We start from the raw sequence: 18130 nt of genomic DNA on the forward strand, positions 1-18130 counted from the left end.
GTTCCAGATTATACCAGACAGAAGTCTCTGTCCCTTAACACTCTCCCTGATATTATTTACACAACTGTTTTGCCATCAAATTCCATGATTTCACTAACTGATACTGTAGGCCAAGGATCTACTGGACGCATTGTCTCAATGTGATTCTGGTAATCTGATTCATTACCAGTTCTTCCTCTTCTTAATGCAGCACTGCTCAGATCCACTAATCAGCTGAACAAAGCACTGTACAAATCTCTGAGCTTTGTCGAGTCATTACCATGAGTCATGATAGCCATATACACACACACTCACAGGAACGCACACAAACACCAGCTTGAAGGCCCATAGATAATCCAAAATGGTTGTAAAGCCGCTTGAATGAGGGGGCGACAGTCTGTCATTCCATCTGTGAGCCGTTCATCTGCAGGCCATGTGGGCTGATTACGAGCCCCACACCCCCCCACACCCCCACACCACCCACACACCCCCCCCACACACACACACACACACACACACACACACACACACACACACACACACACACACACACACGACACACACACACACAACACCACACACACACACACACACACACACACACACCCACACACACCACAAGTTTACTTCAATATGATGGTTATTTAAGCAATAAAACCAGAGGAGGTGTGGTACATGGCCAATATACCACGGCTAAGGGATGTTTTTAGCCACCACGCAACACAGATTGCCTGAATACAGCCCTTAGCCATGGTATATTGACCATATATCACAAACCCCCAAGGTGCTTTATTGCTATTATAAACTGCTTACCAACGTAATTAGAGTAGTAAAAATAAATGTTTAGTCATACCCATGGTATATGGTCTGATATACCACGACTGTCAGCCAATCAGCATTTAGGGCTCGAACCACCCAGTTTATAATATATCAATATTTGCGCATTAAGGATTTTCCACCGCCAATTTCAAATACTTTTCAACGTCCATGGACGTCCAGTGTCGGTCGATGCTCAATGGGCGAGAGGGCTGGTGAAAGTAAATGGAAAGAGAGTGTGCTCTGCAAGAGCCTGGAGAAGTGACATTAACTGGAGAGAAAACATTGAGCTGAACTTAACAGTATGCCAGTGGAAGGGAGGACAGTAGCAGGTGACCCAACTGTGGTTTGTGACTACTATGAATTCTCATTGTATCCAATTCAGTTGCGGTCATTCTGTTACTGATTTTCAGGTCATTCTGTTACCGAATAGAAAATGTGGTCACTCGTCAGGACACTGTTGATCAGAGGAGCTAGCCAACAACACAGCTAACACAATCACTTCAAACTGAATCTGGAAAGACTGCAAACTAGCTGTAATTCTTTTCATTTTACCTTTTAAAATTGACATTACTTGTAAATATCCATAAAAATGATGCCAAATATTCATTATTTCGACTGGCTGAGAAACACTGCCTGTCTATCTCGTCCCAACTGAGTTCAAATTTGAATATTGAAACAATGTTGCAAATATCGGAGAGAAAGACAGCAAGGTTTATACAAATCTCCGCTGTTGAAAACAAAATGTTAGTCTTAAAGAAATGTGAGATAATGTCTAGATGCTTTTTATAGTGGAGGTCAAGTTTATAAATAGCCAGGCTGGGCTGATGAGACAGTGGATTGCGCGGTCAGATGGATAATTTTTTGGATAATTTGTATAAGTTTTATAATTTAGAACAAATCATGCTTTTTTTTCATCAATATCATGCAAATTACATGGAAATGGCTCGCCCGCGACCTCTGGAGGTGGCGTAGGTGTCGTCACAAGTTTACATTACAATAAAAGGTCTAGCCGAAGGTATTTTCTCAAAACCTCTAGAGAATCTCTCGTAGTGATAATACAGTCTAATATTGTTATGGTAATTCCTGCAACATCTGCAAAAAAATGAAAAAACAAGAACCACTTCTGCTTGACCAGAATAAAGCTCAAGTGCGGAGATGGCGTCACAGCCAGCTAGACTATTCACAACACAACACCAGCTGCCTGAACAATTACCCAGCTGTTTGTCAGTCATGTCCCTGATCATTGGTCTGGATACGAGTGTCTGCTAAATGACTACAATGTAAAATGTAGGAACATTTTTAGCCACTGTTGCTTAAATTAGGGCTAGGCCCCTTTTTTCTCCATTTCCGCCTGAATGACGTGACCAAAGTAAACTGCCTGTAGCTCAAGCCCTGAAGCCAGGATATGCATATAATTGGTACCATTGGAAAGAAAACACTTTGAAGTTTGTAGAAATGTTAAAATAATGTAGGAGAATATAACACAATAGATATGGTAGGAGAAAATCCAACCAGAAATGCAATAGTAAGGTCATATTGAAAATAAGCTCCCTTCCACAAGGTGTCAGCAGTCTATGTTCAAGGTTTCAGTCAGTTAACTTCAAAAACGAATAAGAAATATCAGTTTTAGTACAGGGACACAGTCTTGGAAATTTGTGTTTGCGCGCGGCATGAAGACAGTACTCACCTGCTAAAATCGGTTTCCTATTGGACATACTTCTTTGGGTAAGAAATATTATAGTTTGATTACATTTTAGGGTACCTGAGGAGTAAATAGAAACATATTTTGACTTGTTGAAACAAAGTTTAGGGGTAGATTTTTGGATTCCTTTCTCTGCATGTTGAACGAGTGGAATACTCAAATCGATGGTGCCAACTAAACTGACTTTTTGGGATATAAAGAAGGATTTTATCTAACAAACTACATGTTATAACTACATGACCTTTTGGATGACAAATCAGAAGGACGATTTTCAAAAAGTAAGCGAATATTTAATCGTTATTTGTGAATGTATGAAACCTGTGCCGGTGGAAAAATATTTTGATGTGGGGGCGCTGTCCTCAAACAATCACATGGCATGTTTTCACTGTAATAGCTACTGTAAATCGGAGAGTGCAGTTAGATTAACAAGAATTTAAGCTTTCAGCCGATATAAGACACTTATATGTACCTAAATGTTTAATATCTATCATTTTTATTTATTTGAATTGCGCGCCATCCAGTTTCACCAGAAGTTGTCCCCCCACCGGGACACCTATCCCTATTAACAATGAAAGAGGACTTAAAAATTAATCTTTATTGTTGAAACCAACACGTCTGTGGTATAGCCTTCTGTTCATGCAGCTTGGGAGAACAGTGATGTAGCAACATTATTATTTTCACTTTGGAATAACACACACTCACCCTCGGCTCCCAGGAGGTCAACCATAAACCCCTTGTACAAATCTACTACTGTACTGTAGCTAACTTCTATAACAAACCTCAAACACCATTCCTAGCTTACATAGGAGCAACAAGCAATTGACAACTCCTCTCCATCACACACATCACACTGTTTCAGGCATTCTTCTCTCATTCATTCCACTCCATGCCGGTTCTCTTGGTGACTTCGTACCGTATCTTTGGGAGACAGCAGACATTGACATTCATTTCAGGTAAATCTCAGCTAACACCGACCCAGTCAAGGGTGTATGCCCAAAACCCTAGCATGTTTGCGCTGACCTTAGCATGACTTTAGTGTACTTGAATATACTTTATTCTCCGTCATAGCATTACAGCCCTGAGCAGAAATATAAAATTTAAAACAATAATACTGAAGAAGCTTAGGCTTTATATTCAGCAATCATTATGAGTGAGTTGACTGGGTTGATTCTGACTTTCATTTCTTGTCTGTCAGAGGTAAGAAGAGCTTGATTGATTTGGGCTCATTTAGCAGACAACACAAGTCCTTAATCATTTATTTGATAATTTCATTATTTTCATCATCAATATCATATCACCTTCGGCAATCTGGTATTGCATCGTTATTTCCTTATACTTTCTCATAATACTGCAGCCTCATATTTCATATGTCTGATGAAAACATCTAGCAGCAGTAGAGAAAATCATCCAGGCTTCCTTTTGAAACCAAGATATATTAAAATCAAATCGAATCAAATTTTATTAGTCACATGCTTACTTACAAGCCCCTAACTGACAGTGCAGTTTCAAAAAATATGGATAAGAATAGGAGATAAAAGTAACAAGTAATTAAAGACGAGCAGTAAAAAAATAACAATATATACAGGGTATGTGTGGGGGCACCAGTTAGTTAAGGTAATATGTACATGTAGGTAGAGTTAATTAAAGTGACTATGCATAGATGACAACAAAGAGTGGCAGTGGTGGGGGAGGGGGGCAATGTGAATAGTCTGGGTAGCCATTTTACTAGATGTTCATGGAGTCTTATGGCTTGGGGGTAAAAGCTGTTTAGAAGCCTCTTGGACCTAGACTTGGCGCTCCGGTACAGAGAGACCAGTCTATGACTAGGGTGGCTGGAGTAATTGACAATTTTCAGGGCCTTCCTCTGACACCGCCTGGTATAGAGGTCCTGGATGGCAGGAAGCTTGGCCCCAGTGATGTACTGGGCCGTTAGCACTACCCTCTGTAGTGCCTTGCGGTCGAAGGCCGAGCAGTTGCCATAACAGGCAGTGATGCAACCAGTCAGGATGCTCTCGATGGTGCAGCTACAGAACCTTTTGAGGATCTGAGGACCCGTGCCAAATCTTTTCAGTCTCCTGAGGGAGAATAGGTTTTGTCGTGCACGCTTCACGACTGTCATGGTATGCTTGGACCATGTTAGTTTGTTGGTGATGTGGACACCAAGGAATTTGAAGCTCTCAACCTGCTCCACTGTAGCCCCGTCGATGAGAATGGGGGCGTGCTCAGTTCTCTTTTTCCTGTAGTCCACAATCATCTCCTTTATCTTGATCACGTTGAGGGAGAGGTTGTTGTCCTGGCATCACACGACCAGGTCTCTGACCTCCTCCCTATAGGCTGTCTCGTCGTTGATCAGGCTTACCACTGTCGTGTCATCGGCAAATTTAAAGATGGTGCTGGAGTCGTGCCTAGCCGTGCTGTCATGAGTGAACAGGGAGTACAGGAGGGGGCTGAGTACGCACCCCTGAGGGGCCACCGTGTTGAGGATCAGTGTGGCGGACATGTTGTTACCTAGCCTTACCACCTTGGGGCGGCCCGTCAGGAAGTCCAGGATCCAGTTGCAGAGGAAGGTGTTTAGTTCCAGGGTCCTTAGCTTAGTGATGAGCTTTGAAGGCACTATGGTGTTGAACGCTGAGCTGTAGTCAATAAATAGCATTCTCACATAGGTGTTCCTTCTGTTCAGGTGGGAAAGGGCAGTGTGGAGTGTAATAGAGTGCATCATCTGTGGATCTGTTGGGGTGGTATGCAAATTGGGGTGGGCCTAGGGTTTCTGGGATGATGGTGTTGTGAGCCATGACCAGCCTTTCAAAGCACTTCATGGCTACAGACGTGAGTGCTACGGGTGGGTAGTCATTTCTGCAGATTACCTTAGTGTTCTTGGGCACTAAGGTGGTCTGCTTAAAACATGTTGATATTACAGACTCGGACAGGGAGAGGTTGAATATGTCAGTGAAGGCACTTGCTAGTTGGTTAGCACATGCTCACAGTACACGTCCTGGTAATCCGTCTGGCCCTGCGGCCTTGTGAATGTTGACCTGTCTAAAGGTCTTACTCACATCGGCTGCGGAGAGCGTGATCACACAGTCTTCCGGTACAGCTGGTGCTCTCATGCTTGTTTCAGTGTTATTTGCCTCGAAGCGAGCATAGAAGTAGTTTAGCTCATCCGGTAGGCTCGTGTCCGTGGGCAGCTCTCGGCTGTGCTTCCCTTTGTAGTCTGTAATGGTTTACAGACCCTGCCACATCCAACGAGCGTCAGAGCCGGTGTAGTACGACTCTCTCAGTCCTGTATTGACGCTTTGCCATCTGTTTGATGGTTCGTCGGAGGGCATAGTGGGATTTCTTATAAACTTCCGGTTTAGAGACGCGCTCCTTGAAAGCAGCAGCTCTAGCCTGTTAGCTCAGTGCGAATGTTGCCCGTAATCCATGGTTTCAGGTTGGGGTATGTATGACGGTCACTGTGGGGATGACGTCATCGATGCACTTATTGATGAAGTCAATGACAGATGTGGTGTACTCCTCAATGCCATTGGAATATTTTTTTCAACCATTTTACATTTAAAAAATGTGGAATAAGCAAAGCCTTTGATTTCTGGTCAAACAGATAGAAAAAGGGTCTTAGAAACATCTAGCAGAAAAGGTCTTAAAAGGTATTATAAGTACATCAAAACACAATAAAGTAAAGACCCCTACCAACTAATATCAACATTTTATATTTTGTTTTGCACAAATTATTTGCCTTCTGTAAGAAATATTGCCTAGTGTCTTGTCATTCTGTTACCAAAAACCCACGTACAGTATCTTTAAGATAATTAAGATAAAAATAATTTCTCTCCCTCATGAGGCGGGAGGATAATGAAAGTTCACAGAATTAACAAGTAAAGGTAGACCTACCAATTTAGTTATATTGTTTTTACTGATAACAATTTGGTTTATGATTTATTAAGTGATTAAAGCATGTAATTCTGTTACCAAATCGGTAAAATAATGACCAAAATAACACAACCAGAATGACTGCAACCTTGGCAACAATTGGAATTCATAGTAATCACAAACCACAGTTGGGTCACATGTACTGCCCTCCCTTCCACTGACATACTATTATATTCAGCTCATAACTGTTTTCTTTCTCTTTCTGTCATCTGGTGGTCAAAGCAAGTGTGTAAAAACAGTCTGGACAACACCTCCCTCTCTCTCTCCCTGTCTCTCCATGTCATTTCAGCAAGCCAACACACCCACCATCTCAGATTGTTCTGAAATCGTTTCTGTAGTTAGAAACAGATAAGATCAGCATTCCTGCAACATTATTTTGTTGAAATATAATTTGATCTCTGAAATATTAAGCTATAGTACCTAAGATCTGATTTGGACCAAACTTTTTTAAAACAATGAGTAAGACATGAGGAATACGAGGAAATTGTCAAAAAGCCACCCATGAGCTCCCCACACCCCCTGCCAATCACACCCCAAATATGTTGTTTTTATTGAACCTTTATTTAACTAGGCAAGTCAGTTAAGAACAAATTCTTATTGACAATGACAGCCTACCGGGGAACAGTGGGTTAACTGCCTTGTTCAGGGGCAGAACGACAGATTTTTCGATCCAGCAACCTTTCAGTTACTGACCCAACGCTAATCACCTGCCACCCCTGTATACTTGTATGTTTAAATCAACAATATGTCAAAGGATTCAATGACTGAAAACTGAAACAAACATATGGATCATACAAAGACAAACAGATAAATCCCAACATATGAGTATACAGTATCAGTTTTCTATGTCTGACAAGTAGTACGGCGCTGCGGCTCTGAGAATTGTTTCTTTATCCTATGTCATGAGTTATTATAAAATTGGTTCGCCAAATGCTAGTCCCGGATGTTACGTATTGCGTTCAGCCAATCAGACCAACTTACTGGGCTGGTGCAGGCTTTTAACAGGTAAGGGAAGGGAGATAGCTAGAGGTTATCAAAGGTGTCAAAAAATGTCTGCATCTTTGTCCCATCTCTTTCTCTCGTGATGTACAGTAAATCTTCTTTCCCTCTAGGCCTGATGTTCGGTCCAGGATCATGGGGAACCTGGTGTTGAAGAACAAAAAGGCCTGGTTTGTCATCACCCATAAACTGCTGCTGCTCTAATACAAGTATGAGGTGAGACGGTGAACTGATGTTGAACTGTGCAGTCAGTCATTCATTCTTTTCTATGCGTGTATTCAATCTATCATTATTGGAATCAAATAAGCCTCTGTTATAGCTGAAGTCTTCAACTTCATTCCTAGACTCATGTTTTGAGGATTCTTCCCAGCTACCTGGCTCAGGACAGGGAGAGGCCACTATCAATCAATCAATCAATTTGATTTTATATAGCCCTTCGTACATCAGCTAATATCTCGAAGTGCTGTACAGACACCCAGCCTAAAACCCCAAACAGCTAGTAATGCAGGTGTAGAAGCACGTGCTAGGAAAAACTCCCTAGAAAGGCCAAAACCTAGGAAGAAACCTAGAGAGGAACCAGGCTATGAGGGGTGGCCAGTCCTCTTCTGGCTGTGCCGGGTGGAGATTATAACAGAACTATGCCAAGATGTTCAAAAATGTTCATAAGTGACAAGCATGGTCAAATAATAATCATGAATAATTTTCAGTTGGCTTTTCATAGCCGATCATCAAGAGTTGAAAAACAACAGGTCTGGACAGGTGCGGTTCCATAACCGCAGGCAGAACAGCTGAAACTGGAATAGCAGCAAGGCCAGGCGGACTGGGGACAGCAAGGAGTCACCACGGGCGGCAGTCCCGACGCATGGTCCTAGGCCCAGGTCCTCCGAGAGAAAGAAAGAGAGAAGGAGAAAATTAGAGAGAGCCAAGATTTTCAAAATGTTCATAAATGACAAGCATGGTCAAATAATAATCAGGAATAAATTCAGTTGGCTTTTCATAGCCGATCATTAAGAGTTGAAAACAGCAGGTCTGGGACAGGTAGGGGTTCCATACCGCAGGCAGAACAGTTGAAACTGGAATAGCAGCAAGGCAGGCGGACTGGGGACAGCAAGGAGTCACCACGGCCGGTAGTCCCGACGTATGGTCCTAGGGCTCGTCCTCCGAGAGAAAGAAAGAGAGAAGGAGAAAATTAGAGAGCCAAGATTTTCAAAATGTTCATAAATGACAAGCATGGTCAAATAATAATCAGGAATAAATCTGTTGGCTTTCATAGCCGATCATTAAGAGTTGAAAACAGCAGGTCGGGGACAGGTAGGGGTTCCGTAACCGCAGGCAGAACAGTTGAAACTGGAATAGCAGCAAGGCCAGGCGGACTGGGGACAGCAAGGTGTCATCATGCCCGGTAGTCCTGACGTATGGTCCTAGGGCTCAGGTTTCAGAGAGAACGAGAGAATTAGAGAGAGCATACTTAAATTCACACAGGACACTGGATAAGACAGGAGAAGTACTCCAGGTAACCAACTGACCTAGCCCCCGACACATAAACTACTGCAGCATAAATACTGGAGGCTGAGACAGGAGCGGTCAGGAGACACTGTGGCCCCATCCGAAGAAACCCCCGGACAGGGCCAAACAGGAAGGATATAACCCCACCCACTTTGCCAAAGCACAGCCCCCGCACCACTAGAGGGAAATCCTCAACCACCAACTTACAATCCTGAGACAAGGCCGAGTATAGCCCACAAAGGTCTCCACCACAGCACAAACCAAGGGGGGGCGCCAACCCAGACAGGAAGATCACGTCAGTAACTCAACCCACTCAAGTGACGCACCCCTCCTAGGGACGGCATGAAAGAGCAACCAGCAAGCCAGTGACTCAGCCCCTGTAACAGGGTTAGAGGCAGAGAATCCCAGTGGAGAGAGGGGAACCGGCCTGGCAGAGACAGCAAGGGCGGTTCTTGCTCCAGAGCCTTTCCGTTCACCTTCACACTCCTGGGCCAGACTACACTCAATCATATGACCTACTGAAGAGATAAGTCTCAGTAAAGACTTAAAGGTTGAGACCGAATCTGCGTCTCTCACATGGGTAGGCAGACTGTTCCATAAAAATGGAGATCTATAGGAGAAAGCCCTGCCTCCCGCTGTTTGCTTAGAAATTCTAGGGACAATTAGGAGGCCTGCGTCTTGTGACCGTAGCGTACGTATTGGTATGTACGGCAGGACCAACTCGGAAAGATAGGTAGGAGCAAGCCCATGTAACGCTTTATAGGTTAACAGTAAAACCTTGAAATCAGCCCTTGCCTTAACAGGAAGCCAGTGTAGGGAAGCTAGCACTGGAGTAATATGATCAAATTTCTTGGTTCTAGTCAGGATTCTAGCAGCCGTATTTAGCACTAACTGAAGTTTTTAGTGTTTTATCCGGGTAGCCGGAAAGTAGAGCATTGCAGTAGTCTAACCTAGAAGTAACAAATGCATGGATTAATTTTTCTGCATCATTTTTGGACAGAAAATTTCTGATTTTTGCAATGTTACGTAGATGGAAAAAAGCTGTCCTTGAAACAGTCTTGATATGTTCGTCAAAAGAGAGATCAGGGTCAAGAGTAACGCCGAGGTCCTTCACAGTTTTATTTGAGACGACTTTACAACCATCAAGATGAATTGTCAGATTTAACAGAAGATCTCTTTGTTTCTTGGGACCTAGAACAAGCATTCTGTTTTGTCCGAGTTTAAAAGTAGAAAGTTTTCAGCCATCCACTTCCTTATGTCTGAAAACACAGGCTTCTAGCGAGGGCAATTTTGGGGCTTCACCATGTTTCATTGAAATGTACAGCTGTGTGTCATCCGCATAGCAGTGAAAGTTAACATTATGTTTTCGAATAACATCCCCAAGAGGTAAAATATATAGTGAAAACAATAGTGGTCCTAAAACGGAACCTTGAGGAACACCGAAATGTACAGTTGATTTGTCAGAGGACAGACCATTCACAGAGACAAACTGATATCTTTCCGACAGGTAAGATCTAAACCAGGCCAGAACTTGTCCGTGTAGACCAATTTGGGTTTCCAGTCTCTCCAAAAGAATGTGGTGATCGATGGTGTCAAAGGCAGCACTAAGGTCTAGTAGCACGAGGACAGATGCAGAGCCTCGGTCTGACGCCATTAAAAGGTCATTTACCACCTTCACAAGTGCAGTCTCAGTGCTATGATGGGGTCTAAAACCAGACTGAAGCATTTCGTATACATTGTTTGTCTTCAGAAAGGCAGTGAGTTGCTGCGCAACAGCTTTTTCTAAAATTTTTGAGAGGAATGGAAGATTCGATATAGGCCGATAGTTCTTTTATATTTTCCGGGTCAAGGTTTGGCTTTTTCAAGAGAGGCTTTATCACTGCCACTTTTAGTGAGTTTGGTACACATCCGTTGGATAGAGAGCTGTTTATTATGTTCAACATAGGAGGGCCACACAGGAAGCAGCTCCTTCAGCAGTTTAGTAGGAATAGGATCCAGTATGCAGCTTGAAGGTTTAGAGGCCATGATTATTTTCATCATTGTGTCAAGAGATATAGTACTAAAACACTTAAGTGTCTCTCCCGATCCCAGGCCCTCGCAGCGCAGCTGTGCAGATCCAGGACAGCTAAGCCCTGAGGGAATACGCAGATTCAAAGAGGAGTCCGTAATTTGCTTTCTAATGGTCATGATCTTTTCCTCAAAGAAGTTCATGAATTATTACTGCTGAAGTGAAAGCCATCCTCTCTTGGGGAATGCTGCTTTTTAGTTAGTTTCGCAACAGTATCAAAAAGAAATTTTGGATTGTTCTTATTTTCCTCGATTAAGTGGAAAGTAGGATGATCGAGCAGCAGTGAGGGCTCTTGGTACTGCACGGTACTGTCTTTCCAAGCTAGTCGGAAGACTTCCAGTTTGGTGTGGCGCCATTTCCGTTCCAATTTCCTGGAAGCTTGCTTCAAAGCTCGGGTATTTTCTGTATACCAGGGAGCTAGTTTCTTATGACAAATGTTTTTCGTTTTTTAGGGGTGCAACTGCATCTAGGGTATTGCGCAAGGTTAAATTGAGTTCCTCAGTTAGGTGGTTAAACTGATTTTTGTCCTCTGACGTCCTTGGGTAGGCAGAAGGAGTCTGGAAGGGCATCAAGGAATTTTTGTGTTGTCTGAGAATTTATAGCAAGACTTTTGATGCTCCTTGGTTGGGGTCTGAGCAGATTATTTGTTGCGATTGCAAACGTAATAAAATGGTGGTCCGATAGTCCAGGATTATGTGGAAAAACATTAAGATCTACAACATTTATTCCATGGGACAAAACTAGGTCCAGAGTATGACTGTGGCAGTGAGTAGGTCCAGAGACATGTTGGACAAAACCCACTGAGTCGATGATGGCTCCGAAAGACTTTTGGAGTGGGTCTGTGGACTTCTCCATGTGAATATCACTACCTATACAGGTGAGTGTACAATGAAGTCTTCAGCAGGCTGGAAAATGGGATTTATCTGTTTGTCTTTGTTTGATCCATTTGTTTCAGTTTTCAGTAGTTGAATCCTTTGACATATTGTTGATTTAAACATTTTTCATTTTCAACAAAAATGAACTGGATTGGTTAAAAAGTAATACTAAACAATTTTGATAAAGTGGATGATACATACTGAATTTATACTGTTCTTCATGCTAAGATAGAGCAATATACAGTTGAAGTCAGAAGTTTACATACACCTTAGCCAAATACATTTAACCTCCGTTTTTCACAATTCCTGACATTTAATCCTTGTAAAAATTCCCTGTTTTGGGTCAGTTAGGATCACCACTTTATTTTAAGAATGTGAAATGTCAGAATAATAGTAGAGAGAATGATTTATTTCAGCTTTTATTTCTTTCATCACATTCCCAGTGGGTCAGAAGTTAACACCCACTAAATTAGTATTTGGTAGCATTGCCTTTAAATTGCTTAACTTGGGTCAAATGTTTCAAGTCGCCTTCCACAAGCTTCCCACAATAAGTTGGGTGCATTTTGGCCCATTCCTCGTGACAGAGCTGGTGTAACGGAGTCAGGTTTGTACGTCTCCTTGCTCGCACACACTTTTTCAGTTCTGCCCACAAATGTTATATAGGAATGAGGTCAGGGCTTTGTGATGGCCACTCCAATACCTTGACTTTGTTGTCCTTGAGCCATTTTGCCACAACTTTGGAAGTATGCTTGGGGTCAATGTCCATTTGGAAGACCGTTTTGCGACCAAGCTTTAACTGCCTGACTGATGTCTTGAGATGTTGCTTCAATATATCCACATAATTTTCCTGCCTCATGATGCCATCTATTTTGTGAAGTGCACCAGTCCCTCCTGCATCAAAGCACCCACACACATGATGCTGCCACCCCCGTGCTTCACGGTTGGGATGGCGTTCTTCAGCTTGCAAGCCACCCCCTTTTTCCTCCAAACATAACAATGGTCATTATTGCCAAACAGTTCTATTTTTGTTTCATCAGACCAGAGGACATTTCCCCAAAAGGTACGATCTTTATCCCCATGTGCAGTTGCAAACCGTAGTCTGGCTTTTTTATTGCGGTTTTGGAGCAGTGGCTTCTTCCTTGCTGAGTGGCCTTTCAGGTTATGTCACTACAGGACTAATTTTACTGTGGATATAGATACTTTTGTACCTGTTTCCTCCAGCATCTTCACAAGGACATTTGCTGTTGTTCTGGGATTGATTTGCACTTTTCACACCAAAGTACGTTCATCTCTAGGAGACAGAATGCGTCTCCTTCCTGAGCGGTATGACGGCTGCATGGTCCCATGGTGTTTATTCTTGCGTACTATTGTTTGTYCAGATGAACTTGGTACATTCAGGCGTTTGGAAATTGCTCCCAAGGATGAACCAGACTTGTGGAGGTCTACAATTTTTTTTTCTGAGGTCTTGGCTGATTTCTTTTGATTTTCCCATGATGTCAAGCAAAGAGGCACTGAGTTTGAAGGTAAGCCTTGAAATACATCCACAGGTACACCTCCAATTGACTCAAATGATGACAATTAGCCTATCAGAAGCTTCTAAATTTTCCAAGCTGTTTAAAGGCACAGTCAATTTAGTGTATGTAAACTTCTGACCCACTGGAATTGTGATACAGTGAATTATAAGTGAACTAATCTGTCTGTAAACAACGTCCTAACCGACTTGCCAAAACTATAGTTTGTTAACAAGACATTTGTGGAGTGGTTGAAGAACGAGTTTTAATGACTCCAACCTAAGTGGATGTAAACTTCCCACTTCAACTGTATGTGTTGCTTTTGCATATACTGTATTTGTTCATTGGTTTTGAAAGAGCCGGTTGGTTCATTGGGTTCATTGGTTTTGAAAGAGTCGGTTGGTTCATTGGGTTCATTGGTTTTGCAATATGTTGCCATTGATTAAGAGTAAGAACAGGATGTCCAACCCAAAATATAAACTTGTTTTACTCCATTGTTTGTAAACAATATAATTGTAAAAAAATAATAAAAAAAATGAAATGCTGGTTGCACGAATAATAATGATGATAACTAAATGTTACATGAAATGTTAATATAAGAACCTAATGGAAAACCTTTTGTTAATATATATTGGCAAAACTTCACTTAATGGTGAGGTATGTAATAATAATAATAATGTATATTTTGTCTCGCTGGACATTCAAAATGTGAAATATGAGTAGGTATGATGATTTGAGTCTTGCTTCTTCTGTAGTGGAATAGAGTTGACAACTAGCACTTGAATTGTTGAAAATAAATACTGTGTGTAAATACCGGAGTGATGTATGAATGTTAATTTAAAAAATTCATAGACCAATTTGTTATACTGCATCCATGTGTATATTCTGCAAGTACATTGAAATTAACTTGTTTTGAATATCTATTTTAAACTTTCACATTCCACTAAAACCGAACATAGATTGGACATCGGACATAGTTGTGTTTTCGACATTTTGCTAGGTGGGTTTCCTGTGTTTGGTCCAGACTTTGTTCTTACCTGCAGGGAAAAGCACCATTGTAGGTATGGGATGGGACCGAGACCACCCTTTTTGAGCGAACCACGGTGTGTTTTTATTGCGCTCCCGAGTGCAGATAGAGTGCTCACATCAGTTCCAACGAACAGACCTAGGGGGGGAAATTCGCCAGAGTTTGGAAAACCCGTTCCAAACCAATTCGGTGTGAAATACCCCTCATTTTCTGGTTAGGTTATTCCACTGCAGTTGACACATAGGCATAGTCCCTACTGTAATTGGACGTTCTATTCCTATACACAAATGCGATAACTTGGAAATGTCTGAGAAGGGCATGTGGGAGATAGAATGTGAAATAGAATGAACTGAAAATGCTTTGTCAGACAGAAAAGGAGACTGACTAGGCCACTCCAAAGAGGATGTATGTGTCAGCTGACTGCACTTACCCTATTTCGAGGGTATGAGCAAGGAGCACTTCAGAGGGCAAGCAAACGTTGGATTGAAGTGACTCCTTATATGCTTTTGTAGTGTACCTGCCACTGGACGGCATTCCAGGATAACAACTAGCCTACCTTTGACCTACTGCCTGACGTGCTGCTAATCGTTTAAACTGATCACAGCGCGATGGCTGTGCAACCAAATCCAGAAAACAACCGGTTTGTCACATGACTGTGCTCATCATGAGTTTGTTTCCGCGTCTGAATATGAGAGAGAGAGAGAGAGAGGGGCATATCTGAACTGTTGCGGTCCGCAAAACGCGCCGCCGAGCCAAGGTGATATTCCGGGCAAGGGGACCCGCACATTACCATCGCCCTGACACGCTGCGGCAAGAACATGCTCACACGGATGAAATCAGCTGTGGCCAATTTTATGGGAGGTATGATGGCTGGCAGTTCAAACGTTGACCATTTCGGTGGCCCCGATTTACCGCTGAAATATCCGTACACAAGACCGGAGTTTCTGGGACTGTCACCGGATGAAATCGAGTGCTCGGCGGATCATATTTCTCGGCCGATCCTCATTCTGAAAGAGACGAAGAGGCTGCCATGGGCCACTGGTTATGCAGAGTAAGTATGCGTCCATCTTTAAGTCGTAGCAAGCTATAGCAGCATTTAAAGCGGTAGGTTCAGCACGCTCCCTGGACCAGAGTCAGAAACATAAACATAATAATTAGCGCCATTTATTTCCATGTGAATAGGCTATTCCAGGGATGGGCAACTCTAGTCCTCGGGGGCCTGATTGTTGTCACACTTTTGCCTCAACGCCAGTTAACACACCTGATTCCAATTATCAACTAATCATCAGTTTAGAACATAATTACTTTTAATCAGCTATGCTTTCTAGGGATGAGGAAAAAGGTGACAGCTCCCCAGCCCCGAGGACGGAAGTAGCCCATCCCTGGGCTATACGGTCTGTCAGCATAGCCTCTAATTAAATTCAAGGGGGTTTATTGGCATGGGAAACATATGTTAACATTGCCAAAGCAAGTGAAGTAGATCATATACAAAAGTAAAATGAACAGTAAATATATATCTCACCAGTGGGTGCAAAAGTTGCCCCTTGATGTATGAAACGCAAACAGAGATGAACACGGTTTCTATTTAGGCTACTAAATGACATTTGCATGGAAATGTTGTTGTGACACAACAGAAAGATGCTTTAGTATCCTATTGCTATAGCATTTACCCATACCATACCTGCTGTCTGCTACACCACCTAGCCCTACAATATACTGTTGCATGCCATTGTGCATCATGGCTAAAATATTATGATGGATATAGTGCAACTAGTTGTAGTTTCAGTACCATGAGTTAGGCCTACATGTGAACTATAATGGCATTTAATAGTTGCTTTGCCATGCTATATATCCTTGTGTCTGTCAGGGGATGATGGATTATCACTTCCCTTTACAGTTTCATTATTTATGCATGCCCCATTTCGAGTGCACAGGCAGATTCTATCATGGGGTTGTGGATAGTTTCAGGACATGGGTTCATAAACACTTTCCTTTGCACACACTGTTAAACCACACTGTAAAAGCAACAGTTACTGCTGCAGGTTGCCTTATGAAAAAGCTAACTTGTTCAGTGCTTCAATGAAGAGAGTAGTCTGTGCTGCTATATACATTTTTTTTAAATGAAACAAATCATGAAATGTTTTTTACTATTTCAAATGCCAATGAAATGCTAATTGTGTGGAGGAGAAGGCACGGAGAATAACTTGAAACGCACGTTATACGCATGTCATTCTTCTGAAGCAGCTATATTTGTCATTGATTGGTGAAGGACACTGCATTTTCAGACCCACCTAAATGAGACATTATGTGTTCACAGAGAGACACAGGTGTGGATTGTGCCAAGATGGGAAGTGGAAAAATGACTTTGAAGTCTGTTCTGTTCCCTGTCAGCCATTTAAATACTTGTTTATTTTCCTCAAGCTTAATCTGTCCATCGATCCTCCTGAGTTTTCAGTTTCTTTTCAGCTCTGGTAGAATGACACATTGTGATAATAGGGTACATTTAGCCATTTGCAATACAAGTATACTTTGTGCAGGAAGAAGGGCTCTCGTTCTGCATCTGTTGTTACAACTTTAACTCCCGTGTCCTGACGATGAACCCAATTTAGATGTGCACATGCTTCTCCATCTCAAGTTGGATACTGGCACAAATCCACCTCAATGTCACAAATGAGCATAACATTTTCCCCCAGTGCAGCAAAGTACAAGATACTGCCTAACATTTTACATTTGAGTCATTTAGCAGACACTCTTAACCCTAATTGCTATGAATAAGTGCCTTGCTCGATGGCACATCGACAGATTCTTCACCTAGTCGGCTCGGGGATTCGAACCAGGGACCCTTCGGATCTGCCGCACAGTGGTGATGTTGAAGATGGTAATGTTTTGAACTTCAAAGTAAAAAAAAAAAAAAGTTTTATATTGGGGCTGCTGTGTTCCTCCTAAACAAACAAACCTTCCAGTCTGCATCCCTCGACCGTTGAATGTTAACTGTGATATCTGTGCATTCCCTTAGGCTTCCATCACAAGAATGAAAAAAGGACTAGCAGCCAAATTTGGACAACCGTGGTCATTCAGCACCTACTCAGCATGCATGCAGCACAGCGCTAGATTGCTTTTATTATCAGAGTGGCGTGTAATCTAGTCCGTCAGGCTATGGCTGACATGCTTCTCCCAGCTGTCTGTGTAGGGATGGCACTGCTACACTGCTGTGGATTTGTCAACAGCTGGTTGACCAGCAGGCTCTGTTGTTGTGGTGAGATCTGTCCCCTCCCTCCCCTCTCAGCCAGCAGCCAGGCCCATATTAAGATGATGTGATCTCCACTGAGAACAGTGTCCCGTGCCAAGGAATCACCCTCTTAACTGTGATATAACATAGTCAGAGGCTGCGTTATAAGAGCTGGACTCGAGTTGTTGTATTTCACAGATTGGCGATGGGTGGCGGAAGAATAGAAGTGGCACTACAACAATCCTCCCCTGACCTGGCCGCTTTGCACACTTTCTCCTGGTCTGCTGTCAGGTCCTGTGAGCGCCAACATTTCAGAAGGGCAGAGTCCTGCTCTCTCTATGTCCCCACCTCTCTTTCTCTTACTCATGTTCCCCTCCGTAGGCCTACATGAAGTCTACTCACCCCCTTTTATATGACTGTCTATCTATCGCTATGGCTCTCTCTCTGTCCCTCCCTCCCTCCCTCTTCCTGTCCTGCAGCTACATAGT

The 18130-nt window shown here is 42.6% G+C and overlaps 1 pseudogene; it reads left to right on the top strand.

The window, feature by feature from the left end:
• The first annotated feature begins 14600 nt into the window (after positions 1-14600).
• The window catches only part of LOC111962213 (protein phosphatase 1H-like), a 57402-nt pseudogene continuing 53872 nt past the window's right edge, over positions 14601-18130 (top strand).

This window comes from Salvelinus sp. IW2-2015, linkage group LG4q.1:29, assembly GCF_002910315.2.
Source record: "Salvelinus sp. IW2-2015 linkage group LG4q.1:29, ASM291031v2, whole genome shotgun sequence".
Classification (NCBI taxonomy): domain Eukaryota; kingdom Metazoa; phylum Chordata; class Actinopteri; order Salmoniformes; family Salmonidae; genus Salvelinus; species Salvelinus sp. IW2-2015.